The sequence below is a fragment of the Athene noctua genome, chromosome 1 (genome assembly GCF_965140245.1).
Source record: "Athene noctua chromosome 1, bAthNoc1.hap1.1, whole genome shotgun sequence".
In the NCBI taxonomy this organism is placed as follows: domain Eukaryota; kingdom Metazoa; phylum Chordata; class Aves; order Strigiformes; family Strigidae; genus Athene; species Athene noctua.
This window is the reverse complement of record NC_134037.1, coordinates 225,971,234-225,988,629: the sequence shown is the minus strand read 5'-3', so window position 1 is coordinate 225,988,629 and position 17,396 is coordinate 225,971,234.

The following is a 17,396-nucleotide window of genomic DNA, read 5'->3' as shown; positions in this document are numbered from 1 at the left end:
AGTAGTGATGGGCCTTGTGGCCTCCAAGCAATATTAAAATCCAGCTAGCTTAGAAAGAAGGCTTGTCAACACAAAATCCAGTCTGTGTTACTTTAGGGTATACCTGGAGTACACAGAAATATAGGTCTTTCAGGAATTTACATGTATGGTATCTCTTTACATAACTGGTGCTGTTTTCCATGTATGTACACGAACATATATCAGAAACAATTTCTGTGAAAGCCACTAAACTATTGCTAACAGCAGCATGAAATTTACGTAAGAGAAAGAACACTAAGGGGATGAGAACCAGTAAATTTTTCCTCTCATTTCTTGTACAGATGAAGAGATATTTTTACATTTGAGAGCTCAGACATGCTACTCTCAGGAGATAGGGAGAAGCCAATTGCTCATCCCTGAATCATCTTCTCCATCACCAATAAATTGAGATTACATTAAGAGAGAAAATCCACATGTGTGTTCCCCCCGTGTTTATGAATTTATCACCGTCAGAGAGTCAGTGGGAATGTGTATAGCTGTTTTTGTGTTAAGTTATTAGAATGGATATTAAATCTTCTTCCTGCAGGTGATGTTTGGAATGAACACTGATTTGTTTCCAGAAGAGAGTTACTAGAGCATCTAGTTTAGAAAATATGATTTTATGTATCAGAATTCTTATTGTATTGCTCTGAAAACAAAGGGGAAAACAGCAAAAAAACCCACCTCTGTATGAAATATGCAAAACATTTAAAATTAGAATAATTGAAATTTTCCTGTTTTCACATTTGCAAAGCTTTTGCATCTTCACCCTATCCTATCTGTTTGTACATGCATTTTCATTTTAAATGAACTCTTTGGTGTGCATATAGCTTCAAGGAACAGAGTTTATAAATTCCAGTGTACCTTCTAATTCATGAGGTGAGATAACTGTTCTGAGAAGTCTCAAAGTCAGTAGGTCCAGGAGGCAACAAAAATGCAATTCCTCAGCTGCCCAAGACATCAAAAAACTTGGTCTGCTAAAGTTTAGCTTTCTCCTTAGTGCTATCAGAAACACTCAGGTGAGCTAGAACAACAACATAATCCATGGGACAACTAATGACTAGACCTACTCCTCCAGGAATAAGACTAGGGCAGCTTCCTTTTCTCTGTGTGGGGGGACTTTTAACATTTACTAGACTTGGGCTTCCATGTAGCTTCACAGTTCATCAAGTTCATATAAGAGTGATGTTACAGGGGTGCTAATGGCTGACCAGGGATGGGTCTGCTCCTTGTGACAACATTCTCAGCCTATATGTTTGTAGAACCTGCAGATTAAGTTAATTGAAGACACTATCTTGAGATTTATGCAAGCTCCCCCAGTATCTTCTGTATGTCAAACAGCCTTCTTCATTAACAATGTTCACTAGGAGATTCTCCTACTTCTAATATCTGTAATGTACAGATCACCTCTTCATCAGGTTCACAGAGCTTTATATGATTTCCATATTTAGCCTATCAAAACTCTGTAGAACATGATGGTAGCTGAGTCAAGTTTTCTAGGCCTATGGTTTATATACATATATGCCTGGGAAACCACTGCCTATATAGTTATCTTTAAAGCCATCTGATCTCCAGCCATGTCAAGAGAAAATACAAATAAAAGCTGATTATTCACATCACCCGAAGTCGACAAGACCACTGCACATATTTATAAAAGAAATAGCTGAAGGAAGGAGACAAAAAATGTGCATAACTTTCCTATGTTAAGATTAAATAAAAATGCTTTCTTTTCATCTATTTCTAATTCATCTGATTTGCTGTATTTCCCTGGTAAGTCACTGCTGCAAGGATATTGCCTTAAGTGATATCTCCTCTAAAGGTATGAATATAAGCTCTTTTGTGTGATGTGTATAGCTTTTATGCAGTCTTTCCTATGAAATCTTCCAGTGTTCGACAAAAGGTTTTGTTTTGTTTTTTTTTTTCCTCAGACATTTTTTTTTCCCCACTTTGTTTGTTCTGTACATAGTATGGCTAATCCTTCAATATTGTATAGACATAAATAAACACATCATATTCTGAGATCTGGACATACTGTGTACTGGACTAGCTAACTAATAATCACACTACCAAAGAGTAAAGATGAAACAAGCTAAGCAACAGCTCTGTTACTGTAAAAAATAATGGTTTTATACACATTTTCTCACTCTCCAGCTAATCTTTTAAAGCAGCACTCTTATCCACATAATTCCCCACACCCAACCATCTATCTAACCCATATACTGGTCAAATTTAACCAGTTGAACTGGTGAACAGTTGAGATATGAATGCAGAAGAACAATAAAAAGTGCTTTATTTTAAATTTGTGCTTTAATACATGATATAGCACTGTTTATATCTCATAAACACTAGGCCACTGAAGACGAACAGCAGACCACTAAAGATATCAACTCTTAAGTCCAGTATTGCATCTTAAAAGCTAAAATACCTAGAAGATGTTTTTAATGTAAGCTCATCTTGTCTGTACAAAATCTCAATGTGCCTGTTTTTCTATATATGATTCATCTTCTGAACTATTCTACATAAATTTGTACTGTAATATATATATGGCATTTATTTCAATCAAGCATATGTGGCTTATTGTAATCTTCTGACTGAGACTAAATTACATAGTAGGTACTATAATGGAGTTAAAATTATCTGGGTGTGACGAATTTCCAGTTTCCAACATCTATTTCTTAAACTTACTGCATCAGCTAATCAAATGGTGGATGACAGAGAAGTCTGAAATCACATCCAGTATGAAAATTAGTCATTTTAGTTGCAGGGAGTGCCTCCCTTTGAAGTTCTGAACTTTACAACAGGAGGGACTGAAATAAGTAATTTTTAATGAAATTAAACTCTCCTTCCTTTAACAAATAATTCAATGATCAGACCACTCAGCTGGAATATAGGAGTCCTTCTGCTACTTATATTCACTGTCTAAAGGGAATTAAACTACAGATATAAATACGATCGACTAATTTTCAGTGTATTTGTTCTCTACATTTGTTCTCCACAGTTTTATTGAAAAGGACTGTAACAAGGCAGTAGAGAACAGAGAATGCCTATCTGCCTTGTTCCAGCTATTGCAGTTTGCTGAGAACTCCTGGAGACGGGAAAATGGGTTCCTTTTGCAAGGAACATTGCCATCTGGGTAAAAAAGGTGTGGAGTAACAACTTGGGGCAGGAAGGGAATGAGAATACCACCAAATAGAGAGATAGCAATAGAAATGAACAATGGAAGACTCCTGAAAAGAAAAGTGGATTTGCCTGGAAGAGAGCTGACTCAAAGCTAAGCTGCTGAAATGCCAGCAAAGGGATCCACAAGAGAGTTTGGTTTGGTCCAGGAAGGCATTTAAATCTCCTGAACTGTAAAGCAAGACTTAGAGAAAGGGTTTATTGACATTTAATGTTTCTGCTATAGATATACTGGAAGCTGTTGCTAAGTGTTCTCCAATGACAACTTTGTGGCACTTTCAATGTCTTTTTCTAATGTTTATGGTAAAGATCTGCTCCTTTTTCCTCATCAGAATTCACGCTTACCTCAGTTCTTAAACTTGTATCTGATGATTTACCATAGCTATATATCTTTTTAGAGTTTTACTGTTAAATATATTAATCTCAAACAACTTCTACAGCTATATAGAGATGGTGTGACTCTATCTGATCACTGAACTTGTGGTGCTGGATGTATTAGCCATAATGCTCTCTAAAGAGGTTTATCTTCTGAATCTAACTCCAAGAGAATTTTACCCCACTTTTGTTTTTTTTTTTTTAATAAAATTCAGTTTAGTAAGGCTCTTTAAGCTCAAAGTATTTGTAAAAACATCTATATCTTAATTAAAAAGTCCCTTTTTTAGTTTTGACAACACAGAAAATGTATTTACTCTGTAAATAGCTCTGACTCAGATATGAAAAAAATAGCTTTTGTTTTCTGTTCATGTAGCCTGGTTTTACATTACCCTCTAAGACCATATAGCTTTCTGATGAATCACTCTATAGCATATACTGACACTTAGTTTTGACCTAGCACACAGCAGTTCAAACTTAATTTGTTTTTTTTTTTTTTCTTAATTTCTCCTTGCAAATACTTAAGCCTTATCTATACACATTGCTTTCTGTGCCAGCCTTTATAGCAATGTAGTTAAAACTGTTGGAAAACTGGACCTTATTTTGCTTTCTTTGTAAAAATACTAGGCTTGCCTTAAGGTTGGAAGGCAACCGTTACTGAAATTTGGTTTTTATTTTCTTTTTCTCTTCAGGTCTTCACTTTTTTTTTTTTTCTTTTTCTTTTTTTTTTTCAATTTTATTTCTTAAAGAAAAAATTCAGGTACTAAGGAACAAATCATTTTATTTTTTTTCCTCCTGAGTAGTCCACACCAAAATGATCTCTGGAATCCTACCACCCATCTATAGTTATTTCCTATTTTCAATCCATCTATTCCATTAATCCACCTATTTACCATGGTGCTGTGAATAAGGGGAAGACAGTAGATGTTGTGAGCCTAAGCTTTAGCATGATCTTTGACATATTCTCCCATAGTTTTCTTTTCATAAAACTGGTGAGATATGGGCTGGATATGTGGATGATAAAGTGGGTGGAAAATTGGCTGGACTGCCTGACTCAGAGTTGCAAACTTTGGGATAAAGTCCAGCTGGCAGCTAGTAACAAGTGACATTCATCGGGGATCAATGCTAGGACCAATATTTTGTAGTGTCTAATGACCAAGATGATGGGAGGGAGTACACTTTCAGCAAGTTTACAGATGACATCACTTTTGAAGGAACAGTCAATATGATGAAAAGTAGGGCTACTCTTCAGGGGAACCTCAGCAGCCCAGAGAAATGTACTAAAAGTACCTCCATGAATATCAACAAAAGCAAATGAAAAGTTCTACACCTGGGGAAGCATAAACACAAGCACCAGTACAGGCTGGGGGCTGATTGTCTAGGAAGCAGCTTTTCATAGGCACACTGGAGGTCCCATTGATCAACAAGTTGAGAAGGTCAGCAGCGAACCTTGGCATTGAAGAAGGCCAAATGTATCCTGGGTTGTATTAAGAAAAATGTGGCGAGCAGGCAATGAACCTTCCCCTTTATTTAGCACTGTTGAGCCCACACCTGGAGTGCTGTGTCTAGTTCTGGGCTCCCCAGAATAAGAATAATATTGAAACACACTAGTCCAGCACAGGCCACCAAACAGGATGGGAGATGGTGACTGAAGCACGTGGCATATGAGGAAAGACTGAAAGGTCTGGGTTTTTTCAGCCTGGAGAACAGAAGCTTAGGGAATACCTTATTGCTGTCAACAGTCATCTGATAAAGGACACAGAGAAGAATGACTCAATTTCTTCTACGAGGCACAAAATGATAGCACTGAGTTGGAACATGCAAAATTCTGTTTAGATAGCAGAAAACATTTCTTTACAGTGAGGGTATTAAATACTGGAAGAGTTTACCCAGGGAGGTTGTGGGATCTTCAGCCATTATGGGTATGAGCAACCTCATCCAACTCGCTCTTCTTTCAACAGGGAGTTGGAGCAGATGGCTTCCAGAGGTCCCTTCCATCCAGAACTATTCTATGATCCTGAGCCCTCTTGTCTCTTGATGTTGCTGAATTTGTTAAAATTGTTCAGATCTTTCATGACAAAGGAACAATTTAATCATGAAGCAGGCAAGTATGATTCTTCTTTTTATTTGATCTATCATCTCTTTGCAGCAAGTTAAATATAACTTCAATAAAACCTTAATATGCTTTTCCTGAGGTTGTCAATTTGGTGTATTACGGAGAAGACCGTTCAAATTTACCATTGTCCACTGTTGTTCAGTCTCAGATCTCTATTACATTTATCAGAGTATCATTAAAACTTTATTATCCTACAGCTTTTGTACTGTTTTCCTAAGTGAAATTGTATAGCAGAATGTACAATATGAATAACAAAAATTAAGCAAGTTGCTTCCTCTGTTGCAATTTTCATCAGGCCTAATCAAAACAAGCCATTTTGCATGATAAACTGAACAAACGATGGGCAAACAAATTACAGTGATTACTGATAAAATACCTTAATTATTATCGCCTACTTCACTTTGAAAGTATACCCATGAATATGTAATTGACTGTTCTAAATTATTTTTGAGAGATTATTATTATTTTGCCTAGTGGACATTATTTTGTACTAGTACTTTGAGTGTGGCTGTATTTTCTACATGCAAAGAAATACATTAGATTTGTCATTTATATTAATTCATCTATAAAACTCAAGCAGCTTACTAAGTTTTAATTCTGCACTTCGGTATTCTAAAATGGCTGTGATTTTATGTGCTCTTGTATTTTATTTAACAAGATTCGTAGTTAGAAGTGCAAACTGTTCTGTTTTCAGACTTTAATTAGGTTTAGAATTTGATTCCCAGAAGTTTTCTATTTGTCAACATAATAATTTTCACTCCTTAGATATTATCCCTAGGTATGTAGGTAACCACAATATGTTGTCAAATTAGGTCAGAAGTGTGTTTTATCTTTTAGTTATTAAAATGTTGTAATTTGTGATAAATCAAAATAATCTCATCTCCAAAATGAGAAGACTTTTGAATCAGCAAAACAGATCAAAACAGAGAGATACTTTTTCCTGGAATCTGCTAAGTGCAGCTGTGTTGGCAGGTGTATTCAGCTCAGCAAAACATAATAGATTCCTGTGGGCCAAATTCAAAACAGTTCAGAGATCTTAACAAATCTCTTTGAAATTAGCTTTGAAAGACATAAAGGAAGACCAGGAAAAAAAAAAAAAAAAAAAAAAAAAAAAAAGGAACAAAACTATCAACACCTCAAAATTAGGACTTCTAAAGTCCCAACCTTATGTCTATTTCTATCAATTCTAGGTGATGTAAGGACTTGGAACTCATAGGTCTGACAACACATTCCTCTCTGAATTATGCCTTAATGTGTCATGTGTAATTTAATTTTTTTAATTAATAGTGTAACAACATGGGGACAAAGGGGATTAACAAAAATTATAGCAATGATTAAAATAAAATAATCCCAGATTTTAACAAAATATAGCTCTGGATTGATAGCCAGTCTTAAAATATTTATTTCAGAAAGCATTAAGTGGCAGTGGAGGGCATGTATTCAGACCTTTTAATTGAAGCTCTCTTGTCCAGCAGGCCTGAATTTTCTTGGTTTAATTTGAAGTTTATATTGTCAAAGAAAACCCAATTGTAAAGATCAGGTGTATTTGGAAAATTTTTGATGTGCTTATGGAAGTTGTCAGCCCACCAAAGAGGGTTGTGTTGGGACATTTCTGAATGATCTGTTAAATCTATACACTACGTGTCTCTTCTGTAAAGTCCAATTCCTATTCTTGGTGTAGGAAAAAAAAAAACCAAAAAATCTGTTTCCAGGCAATGCAGGAAAAGACCTTTGTTTTTTGACAACTTTTATAAAAGCAGCTTTAATGGGTAAGTTATGAAAATACAAAAAAAAAAAAAAAAAAAAATTGGGGGGTAAAGTCTTCATTTTAAGAGTTAAAGTTTATAACATTTCTTAAAGTTAACTAACAGAACTGCAAAGACAATTCTTATGTATCCAATATCATCTCATGAGTACTAGAAGTTTTAGAAAAGATCATCATTATTTAATTAAATATACAGGTCTATTCAGTCTTCTTCACTGTATTACTGTCAACAAATAAGTCAGCAAGTTTGATTTTCAATTAGAGTCAAAGATTGTTTTTTAACCCTCCCTGCATAACTCCAAGAGAGTTCTAAAATAAAAATGTGATAGGTAGCAGATTTCTGCTAGCAGTCTTTAATTGACTAGATGATAATGAATATGGAATAATTTATATACTGTATTTAACATGCGATATTTTTGTAGTAGAAGACGTAACAAAATACATATTTTTGTACTGTTTCTCTTTGTTAAATCACACTATTGAAGAAAATAATTCACAATAGTATTTCTTATGTCTAGATTTTCCTCATGTTTTCCTGTATTTCTTGCGTGTTGTGTAGAAATATAATTACCTTGTTTTATCTACCAACAATGGAGAATGAGGCATCTCTGGACAGTTATTCAGTTGATCTGAGTTCACAAGATGGGAACAGGATCCTTTTGATGCCAAGTTGCAGGTGAATGAGTTTAAAGTATTTACCAAACCTGCAGTCAAAATTAAGTGTCCATAGCTGGAATGAATCTGATCATTGAGTCAGGAAGTACTGTAGAATTCAGTGCCAAGTGAATGATCCTATGACTTTAGCTAATGAAAGATTCTTGTTTGCTGTAGGATATTGTATGCAAACATTGTGGCAGGTAGTTTCTAGTTGATTAATACATATAATATTTGCAGGAGATTTAAAAGTGACCTGCTGCTTAGTTCGTACATTTATAGCCAGATGGGACAGTTACAATCTGCTATTTTATTTTTTTTATAACACAGGTGAACCAGTAAATATAATCTCTGAAATAAATAATAATTTTTATTTAATCTAGAACATTTATATAAATCTCTAGTCTTGATTCTAAATGTATAGCTACTATATTTGCATATAAGTTTAGATAATTAATGTAAATTTGCAGACTTGATAAGACTCTTGTAACTTTTTATGACTAATTCTCAGTTTTTAAGCACTTTTTTTGGTGTAACCATCAGATCTGGATACAATATTTTATGAATACCTGCTAGTTTTATAAATCAAATAAAAAATGCGTAAGAAGAACAATGGCACCCTTTTCCTGCTCCTACTTGATATGCCTTTTCGTTTTAGAGTATTATTTTTAGAGAAGCTCTGTCACAGAAAAATGACACATTCTAAGTCTGTCTATTGTAATATACCATAGAAAACAATTAAAAATTTTGGGCCTAGAAATTGTATAATCTAAAGTTAAACCCAATTTAAACTGACAGAATAGGTTCAGAGTTGCAAACAGAGAATCCAAGGAAGCACTGAAATATCATTCAGTGATTGAGAATAGCAGTACTGATTGTTTCCTGAGGTGATTTTTTCCAAAGAGTATTTTCAGCTATCAGTCAAGTGCAAGTATATCAATATTCATTTATAATTCCTCTTTGGACTTCTGGAGAACATTTTATTGCTGTGTTGGAAAATATTTGTCAATATGTAAGAATTAAAGCATATAATGCAGAGTCAGCTGAAATATTTTATGACACGAACATGCAAGACATTAGGTCTGGAAGAAATTTATTTAATAAATAGGCAAACCGAAGAAGAAGAAATAGAGGATTTATTAATTTTAGTGAAATGAATTATCTAATTCTGGTAAATATTTGCAAGTATTTTTCGTCACATTTTGATCCGTGGGGGGTGTGTTATGAGGGAAAGAGAAGGGAGGCAAATGACAGGGGTGCAAAGAAGGGGAGAGAAAAATGTGTAAGGTGAGATTTTTTGAAGTACCTTTGTAAAGGAAGTATACACTTACCAGGAGATGAAATTCCTGGAGTCAGCGTCTTTTGTTATCTGAAGATGCTTGTAACCATACCTTTAATTTCATGGGCACTTGCTAGCAGGAGAAATTTCCCAGCTCTTTGTTATTGATGAAGATCCAGTCTGCCTGAATAGACATTCACTGAAGCAAAGACTGAACTCAGCTCTTCCAGCTCCTGAATACACTGCAGTGCTCCATGTTTCGTTACCAGGAATGTATTTTATAGCAACAAAAAATGTCCTAAGAAAAAACAAGAAAGGCCCTTTCTACAGCACTACCGGGACTACAAACAGGTTAAGGAGAGATACTAGATTGTGTATGTTCTTTAAAAAGTGAATAGTACTAGATTGATCAGTGTTATGAGTTTATTGTCTTTTTTCTTATTTTTCTTTATTGTCTTTTTTCTTACAGTCATCCTTTGTCTAGGTAAAATGGAATGACTTTCAGTGAGATTACACTCTAGGTGCAGATATTTAGATGTAGGGGTCTGAAGTACAAATGGAGAGCAGGAGATTAAACTCCTGTTGTTAACGAAGCTGATGGAATGCAGATGTCTGCTGTTGGATAGAATCAGAAGCCTCCAAGACCTTCCTGACAGGCTCAATTCACCTACTAAACATGGGTGACACCATTTGAGATGCCTTAGGATATCACACTAAGCTTCTAATTGTTGTTCCAGGAACATGCAGATTTTCTGTAGATCTGGTGTTTTGTTTGTGAGTTCTGTGAAAACCTAAGGCACCTTAGCTGGTGTTCTATGCCTCTATTTAGAAAACCATATCCTATCCCATATTTTTGTGAAATTCTTTCAGCAAGAACTGATATTCAGTTGCAGTATTTTGTTCCCCATTTGATTAATTTCAATCCAAAAAAATCGTTGACAAAAGAAAAGAAGCAGTATCCCAATTTTTATGTGAAGTGAAAAAATGCAGATTTTGTATGAATACAATAATATACATCATAATTTACATACAGTATTGTTGGCAATCAGGAAATTGTTGAATAAATTCCATCTGATCTGTGACAATACAGCATTAAACACATCTGCCTATAAGAGATAGCCTTCTCTGATCTTAAAAGCTGCAATTAATTCAGTATTATTTTGAATTAAGTTTTGGTTATCTACAGCCTGGACAATGTTTAAATACCTTTATTGATAATAATGAAATTTGTCAAATAATATTTTTTTTTTAAACTCTTGCATTGGACTGGTGAATTTAAACCTTCTGTAAAACCTATGCCAGTCCTAGTGTGGCCATATACACAAAAAAGGTCACACTGAGGAAACCTGAAGCTGCAAAGATCTTTCTTTAGCTGATGAATTAGAAGTTTGAATCTGTTTCTTGTTAAACTCTTTATTTAGTTTTATTTATTTAACATATTTCTCACATTAGAAATATGCATATCACAATTTTAGAGACTAGACTTCCTCTTGAATTCTAAACCTTTCTCTTGGGTCAAAGAATGTTAAACAACAGGATAAATAACATCTTTATGATAATCATGCCAGTTGTGCAACACATGTACATGAAAATTAAAAATTACAACAGTCACAATGGAGAACTACTAATAAATACAGGCTTTAATACTATGTGATGGGTTTTTTAGAGATAGCTAATACTTTTTTTTTTTTTTTTTTAAAAAAAAAAGTAAAGTAGAACTGTTTAGGCATACAAAATAGGACCAAACATCTTCTAAATATTTCCTGTGTGTCTGCAAATTTGCTTTTGGCATAACATGAGATACTAGATTCCCACTCTGGTAAACTAAGCTGAGTCACTGGAAGATATGCATGTTCTACAAAATGAAAGATTTCCAGGACATTAATTCATGAACTTGTGTCATGAGCATCCTCACTGCTTAGATGTTACCTTACTTCATAGCTCTAGTCTGGATTGCTTCTAATGGCTTTCTCTAAAACAAATCCGCCTTGTACAATATCCCTGAGGTACAACTAATCTTTAGGTGAGGTGGGGCAAGTCATAACCTTGACTGTGTCTCAAGCAGTGTAGACAGAAGTCAATTTACAGACCTTGGTCTCAGGACAGGGACTAGTGTCTGACTTTATGTAGCAGCACAGTGATAAGCATAGAGCATACCTGACATAGGAGATCAGGATTAAATGATTCAGAAAATGAGAAGTTTCTTGTCTGTTTTCTAATGTTCAATAGTAGTAGAGCCTTCATTTTTTTTACACTGCAGGGCCTGTGTTCTGGACTATTTCTTCATTTTTGTTTAATTAATCAGTAAATGAATTAAAAAAAATGGAATGCTGAGACAGAAGGACAGATGCCAGAGCTCCCATTTCCTACGCAAGTTCAGTAAATTCTAAGCAGCTTGGTCTTTGTTTTTCCTTTTTACAGGTCAAGGCCCCATGAATCTTGTATACTTTTCTGTCCGCACTAGAATAGATTTAACAGGAGGTATGAAGGCACCTCGGACATACACTTTCTAATCAGAGAAGCCTGATGATGACCCCTGAAAACTATTTTCCTTTGCTGTTCAAAATGACATTGATCTCTCAGTTCTCTAACAAAAAGGATTACCTCAATAATTATTAATACTGAATCTTAACATAATTGTAGCTGAAACTTCAATGTGAGTCTGAAATGGCGTATAAAAACACTACTAGTATAATACCCCAGACATTTTACCGACCTGACAGTGCTGGGTCTCACTTGATTTTTTTGGTCTTTCCTTGGACTGAGCTGGTTTGAACTTGTAAAATGTCCCTAGTGACCAATTGTCTCTTGCTTGACTGTTGTAAATGAAGCCCTGGGAAAACTACAGATGGCAAATGTCTGACGCCCCTAGGCAGTCATTTCATAATAAACAGTATCCCTTTCTGTCAGCTAAGACTAGGGAGGCTGTTGTGCAGCTTTCAGACTTCAGCAGGGGAACCAAAAAGGAGGAAGCAGATTGGTAAAAGAAAATTTAAAGATATCTATTTGAAAATGTAAAAGTGTATGATAAAAGCTGGCATAAGCAGAAGCAGCCTCCACTATGAGTACTATACTCCTAACAAAAAACACAGGATGCTGCTGACTCATTACAATCTTGCACCCCCAATCATGCTCAAGGAAAAACAGATGTGTTAACTTTGGGGTTCAGAGGAATGTTAGCTGGGTGAGCATAACACCATAGCAAAAGAAGAGATACTGGGATGCTTTACATAGCAACTGTAACCGTATTATTAGGGAAGTTTTTCCTTATTAATTAGATAGTATTGACTATTACATTGTTAAAATATTAATTGGAAGAGCAAGTTCTTGTTTTCCTGTGTCTGATAGGTTCCCTTTTGCCCATAAGACTTGGAGTGCAACTTTAGAACATATCTACACTAGCTCCTTTGAGGACACTAGGCAGATCTTTTTTTCAGGTTCTAGATCCCATTGTGGCTTAAATAGGACTTGATCAGCCCACTGTTTACATAGGTCAGTTTTAGAAAAAGCAACTCATAAACATGGATACAAAAGACCTTTATATTTTAATAATGGCAGAATCTTCTATCACTAGGCACATCTGAATCTATTACGTACTGTGTGAGCTTTTTTGTCTTGCAATTTCTGTCCACATCCTACTTTGAACTGGGCTTTAATTTCATTTTAACATTGACACTATATAACCGATGGAGGAAACAAGAGTTTTCAGTGCTGATTCAACAGATGAATGATTGGATCTTATAGACTAGTTACTGTTCAAACTCAGTTTTGGGACTGGTCCCAAGCTACAGCCTTACTCCTGAGTTTTCTGGGAGAGTGATATCTTGCTCAGTCAGATACTGCCTTAGAGCCACCCTAAATAATTTGACTGTGTAGACAAGCAGATACTTGAAATGCTCCTTCACACCCTCTATTCACTACTGTAGATGTATTCTTCATGCATTTGCATTTGGCAGTCACCAGGGAATATGGGAGGGGTCTCAGAAAGAAATCAGGGAGCACAGCTTCAGTATTTTTTTCTCACAGCCGGATGCCATACTCATTAGATGAAAGAAATGCTTTCATGTCTATTCTCCTGGTCAAATGAATATAAACATTTGATTATAATATACCTAAGCTTCAGCAAAAGACATGTGATGTACACTTGTATGGAGTAACTTAGAACCCATGCCCCATCAATTTTATTTAATTAGCATTCTTAGTATTAGTCTATGGTTATGCAAAAAGTTCGTCCTACCTTGCTCTTTTTTACTGGACTCAGTAAAATCCAAGTGTGTTAGGACAGTGTGAGCACACCTCTGGGAATTTAATTACAGAATAAGGAGGCTATAAGGGAACTCAAGAGGTCATCCTGTCCATCCCTCTGCCCTAAGGCAGGATTATTTATGCTTATGTCATGCCTGACAGATATGTGCCAACCTGATTCTTGAAGACTTTGAGTGACAGAAGCCCTACTGGTTTTTCCAGGCAATCTATTCTGACTTTCCAATACTCTTTATTACTAAAAGATGTGGGATTTTATGTGTGGTTTTGCTGTTGTTTTTCTAATACCCAACATAATTAATATGGAATATGAAAATACTGGGAGGTCTCCCTTCTAGAAATTGTATAATCTCAGGTGCCCTAGTACTTCATACAGCAAATACTACCTTGTGTCTTTTTGTCCCAGAAGAATATTTATTAAAAATTTAAGGAAGCATTAATCTGGTCTGTTGTAGAACTGCGTGTAACATAAGTACCCAAGAGTTTTTTCACAAAATGGAAGACAGAAAACAGTTGTACCACGTGCAAGTGCTCAGGTGCTGGCAGTGGAGGCTGCAGGGCAGCCTCTGTGATGAGTGGCTGGGGCTGACCCGTTTTGGACACAGCCAGTTCCGGACGGCTCCAACCAACACACCACAGGGCATGGCTGAGCCTCTCAGACAAGATGGTGACAGCTCTGGGAAAACAAGTTTGAGAAAGGTCAGTACACTGCAAAACAGAGGGGGGAGTGAGGAAAAAGAGTTTACATCAAGCTAATTTTGACTGTACATCAGATTAGTAGGAATAAATGCAGGGAGTGTCTACGGGTAGATGACATGGAGTTCCTCATCCTCTGCTTAGGCGTCTATTGTTGAACTCCAGGAATTGTCTGAAAGCTGAGATCCAGAACTGGGGAAGTATTCAAGTCTTCATAATTATAGAGTAACAAAATCTTCTTCTTAATAAAGAAAATAATTATTGCAGCTCCTCTGATGAAAAATAAAGGCAACAAATAAACTTAGTTGTTACTGGCTTAAGTTTAGATGAAATATCAGCTAGACTTCCTGTAGAAAATGCGGTATTTAAGTTTCAGAATTATGCTTTTTAAACTGGCCACAAAAGATGTGTGTGTAGAAACAGAAAAAATTATGTTGATACATGAAGTGCAGCTTTCAACACTTATTAGGTACTTCTTTGCATGGACTGGTGATTGTTTTACTTAAAATTATCTACGTGTGCATTAGTCATTCATTTTATGTGTGTATTAACTATACTCATTCGCACCCCTTTCCAGGCATATTTTGCAGTCTGATTATGAAAACCCTGTAAGAAAATATTAGTTAGAAAAGTCTATGAAGATAGCACAACATTTTTTGGAGAAAAAAAAGCAGCAGAGAACAATATTGACTGAAATTGAACAGAACTAAAGAGAGGAGAGAGAGGGAGAGAGAAGACAAAGGGAAAGTATTCAAAAGGAGATTAATATGATGTTGAGGGTTATATGTGTCCTCTTTCTATAAATAAGTGATGAACAAGAAATAAATGAGCAAGCTAACAAACAGCATATAGTGTGAATATGGAAGGAAATTCTAGAAGTAATAAAGAGAAAGAGTGAGCCATTTGCAATGCATTAATGTCAAGAAAAAAGGAGCCTTAGAATGGCTGTAGAGCAAAGTGTAAAAAAGAATAAAATAGAATAATAAAATGGAACAGAATAACATAAAATAATAGTTAAATCAAAAATTGAAAAATATGTGAAAAAAAGATAGGAACTTTCATAGATGTTAAGAAAAAATCAAAATGTTTCCAGAGGTCACTGAGACTGCAGAGCATGTAAGAAGCAGCCAATTCATTTGCCTTGTATAACATCCTTGAGATACAACTAATCTGTAGGTGAGCTAGGGCAAGACTCAATCATTTTCAGGCAAAATTTCCAAACAGTTAAAGGTATTGGCTTTCAAAGTATAACAATGTTTTTCACACATACTCCTAACCAAGATTCATTAAAGTAAATAACTCTCGTGAACAGCATTTTATCTATTTTTTAAAATATGAAATAGCTGGAAGTTAGAAGGAATTGTTCCCTCTGATGTTTCCTTTCAACTTGTTCAGATTCCTTTTTCCTCCTCTGATGTTCTCTGTCAGTGCTTAACATTAAGCACAGACCCAACTCCCAATTTTTTTTTTTTTTGAGTTTTATAGGAAAGATGAACAAAGCTTTGATATAAAGTTTATATTCAGATACTAATTCTGGATTAAATTGAATAATTATCTCTGTTACGTTTATTATGCTAGTATAATGTTATTATTTTAATATTTGAATATTAATTTATCCACTATAGAATTAATTGTTTCATTTGGAAAATGTAGATATAGAGTGATCACTGAACAGACTTTCCATCAATTCTACATGTTTCTAGGTAGTTTGCAACTCTATCACAAATATCCTAATTAATTTAAGTGTTCTCAATAGCTTTTTCAAACCCTTCAGATGTAGTTGCATTATATTACTTAAGCCATAAACTGCAAAAGTCAGAAAGAGAGCTTCCACTGAAAGTACTGCAATGGCTAAGATGGCAGCCCAAGAACTATGAAGAGAAATAAATGGCCTTATTCATTTTTATTTTTTTTTTTAATCTCAAGGTTTCTCTAAATTATGTGCTACAATGATCAAATGCTTGAGAAATACCAAAGGGTTCAGAATTTGTAAATTTCATAGATTGGCTTAGAAAGAACTTGATATTTTAAACCTGTTAATAAACCCCAGCCAAACAAAATTCTCCTTCCATAGGTGATTCATTTCCACAGATAAAAGTGTTAGATTTAGTTTACAATATGGTACTTTCTCTATTGATAATCCCAGACATTACACATTTAAGTCTTCTCAGTGTGCTTTATTACAGAACATTTATTATCTGAGAATATTTTTTCACCAGTTTAAATAACCCACTGGCTAGTTTTTACATAGGGAAGATCATGTTACTGATCAAGTTATACTGATTGACTTGATATGAGTATTTCCATGCATAGTATATATTGGATCCATAAAATGGAAAAGATTATTTTATGTTTGCTTGGGCTGGGATTTTTTTAAACACCCCTATTATATCAACTATGGGAAATTCTGGTGTGGAAATTAGCTCATAGAGTGATACGAATTAGTTTACCACCAAGCTCATGCACAGGAAGATCACCGGCACAGACATCTGTCCAGTTCTGACTCCTGGAGTTTGTAATTTTTACAATGTTTTGGGGTTTGTTTGCGATTTTTTTAGGTATGGAATATTTACATATATATATATATATATATATATATACTTTGATATATTTATCAAGCTAGTATTATACTTCTTTTAATCATGACACTAAAAAATGCTTAATATCTAACTTTAAACTTCATTACTGGTTTGTATAGTAATTCTCCCACCTCTATACATCTGAATCTCAATTACTTCAAGTGACTTTCAAATCCTGGGAATATTTTGTATAGAGGAAGTTGTGGAACATTTCTTCTTCTAGAAAAAGAATAATGACATGAGAAAGGGGAAAAAAAAAAAAAAAAAGAGCTAAGTAAAAGAGAAAAAAAAAAAAAAAAAAAGGTTTGATAGATGTCAGGAGGTACTCAGAACAATTTACAACTCTGTCCTTACATTGGAAAAATGGAATAGTACAGCAACACTTATATTTGACAATAATAATAATAAATTCTAATATAAAAGATTCATTGAAATTGGTCATTTAAGAGTTCTTCAAAGCTCAATTAACTAGCTAGA